We start from the raw sequence: 2,734 nt of genomic DNA on the forward strand, positions 1-2,734 counted from the left end.
CTGATATGGGTGGGAGGAACCAAACGTGGGTTCTCTGAAAAAGCAGCGTATGTTCGAACCACGAGCCATCTCTCTAGTCCCTTTCTAAAAACTTAAAAGTATTATTTATTGTGGTGGTGTGAATATGCTTGGCCCAGGGAGTGGCACTTTTAGGAAGTGTGTCACTGTGGGGGTGGGCTTAGACCCCTTCCTTCTACCACCTGGGAGCCAGTGTTCTCCTGGCTGCCTTCTGATCAAGATGTAGAACTCTTGTCTCCTCTAACATCATGCCTGCCTAGACACTGCCCCATGCTTCCTGCTTTGATGATAATGGACTGAACTTCTGGACCTGTAAGCCAGCCCCAATTAAATGTTTTCCTTTATGAGAGTTGCCTTGGTCATGGTGTCTCTTTACAGCAATGGAAATCCTAAGACATTTATTTGTGTGTGTGTGTGTGTGTGTGTGTGTGTGTGTGAGTGTGTGTGTGTGCTCATGTGCATGCTCATGTAACTGGGTGTGTATGTGGAGGTCAGAGGCCAACTTTTGGGAGCTGGTTCTCTCTTCCACCATGGGTTCCTGGCATTGACCTTACCTGTCGTTCTTATCATGACACAGGAGCTTATTCTGCAACCCATACCAGCCTGACTGGATCATAAGTGCTGGGGTTACTGATGTGTGCCTCAAACTTCGGCTCTGCTGTTTGAATTACCTCCAGTTTATCATCAATGTGTCCATTCTTGGATGAGACTTGGTTTGCTCCTGTATTCCTAGTCCGTTAGGTTACTGATTTACATACCCCTTCTTTTACCAACACTGATCACTTACGCTGTAAATCTCCCTCTCCGCACCGTGGCTCTCCATCATTCTCTAAGTTTGGCTCTACTGTGCTGTTGTTTACTGGATATACTTTCTAATATCCTTTGGGATTGTTGTTATCAAGTAAGAACTAAATTTCCCTGTACTCGTACAATCTCCAGCTTTCCTTGCATTCCTCTTTTCTAGGTTCATTTCTCTGTGGTTGATTAAACCCCTCTATGATTTCTGTCTTCTTAGGTCTTGAGGGCTGGAGATGTACCTCCGTGGTTGAGTGCCTGTCTATTGTGATAATTCATCTTGTTTATCACTTGAAAGGATCTGTGAGGTGGTTTGAATGATAATGGCCTCCACAGCCTCATATGTGTGAATGCTTAGCCATTGGTGGAACTGTTTGAAAGGATGAGAAGTATTAGGAGGCGTGGTCTTGTTGGAGGCAGTGTGTCATTGGGGCTGGGCTTTGAGGCTTCAAAAGCCCAAAACAGGCCCAGGGTCTCAGTGTCTCTTTTCCTGTCTGTCTCCCAGTCACTCTATTGGCTTGCAGATCAGGGTGTAGCTCTCAGCTATGCTCCAGTGCCATGTGTGCCACCATGTTCCCACCATGCCCACACTATGCCCCCACTATGATGATAATGGAGTCACCACGCCTCTGAAACTAGAAGCAAGCCTACTTTTAATGCTTCCTTTTGTAAGTTGCCTTGGTCATGGTGTCTCTTCACAGCAATAGAACAGTGACTAAGACAGTCTGTATGGAATCACTTAAGAGATAAAGCTCTGGGTATGCCCATGAGGGAGTTTCCAGAGAGGATTACCTGGGGGTGGGGGTGGGGGCAATCTGTACTCGGATCGAGTAGCATCATTCACGGAATAGACCAGATGGAAAGAGGTCTGTGGAAAAAGCAGGGTCACCTGTCTGCTTACCACCAGCAGGTCTTTGGGAGCTTCCAGGCTTTTAGCACCAGATTGTGGTTGCTGAGGTACCAGCTCAGACTGAGCAGCTGCTATGTTGTCGGTCTCCCCAATAGCCATGGGTAGACTACCCAGGCCTTCCATGTAAGCCAATCTAATATACTCCCTTTGTGATCCCTCTGAGTGTGCTTCGTATACGGGCTAGATCAGACTGACTTACAGTATTGTTCAAAGTCTGTATTTTCTTATTGATCTTTAAAACGTTATTGTTAGGTGGCTGTGGTGGCACACTATCCCAGAACTCAGGAGCCTGAACACTCTGTGAGTTCAAGGCCAGCCATAGTAAATTCTAGGACAGCCAAACCTACATAGTGAGACCCTACCTCAAAAAAAAAAAAAAAAAAAAAAAACCCTTATTATCAATTATTGTGATGTTGTATTTATGAGAGACCAACAGACAGAGACAGAGAGCACACATGTGCATGCATGCACACACACACATACACAGAAAGAGAGAGAAAGGGAGTGGTGGGGGAGAGAAACCTGGGCTTGGTGTGGGCTTTTGAAACCTCAAAGTCCACCCCCAGAGACACACTTCTTCCAACAAGGCCACACTTCCAATCTCTATCAATTAAGGCTACTTCCTAATGACCAAGCATCCAAATCTAACAGATCCGTTTGAGCTGACAAGCAAGACCCACCATCATAGTAGGCAGACACGCTACATGGCCAGTGTGCATGTGGATTTCAGAGAACAACTTCCGGATTAGGTCTCTCCTTCCACCCTTTCATGAGTTTCATGTTCTTGATGGATTAAACATTTTTTTTTGTTTTTTTTCGAGACAGGGTTTCTCTGTGTAGTCCTGGCTGTCCTGGAACTCACTCTGTAGACCAGGCTGGCATCGAACTCAGAAATCCGCCTGCCTCTGCCTCCCAAGCGCTGGGATTAAAGGCGTGCGCCACCACCGCTTGGCTGGATTAAACATTTTAATTTACATGTTATGTGTGTATGCCTGTGTGAGGAGATGCCAC

This window comes from Arvicanthis niloticus, chromosome 14 (genome assembly GCF_011762505.2).
Source record: "Arvicanthis niloticus isolate mArvNil1 chromosome 14, mArvNil1.pat.X, whole genome shotgun sequence".
NCBI lineage: Eukaryota > Metazoa > Chordata > Mammalia > Rodentia > Muridae > Arvicanthis > Arvicanthis niloticus.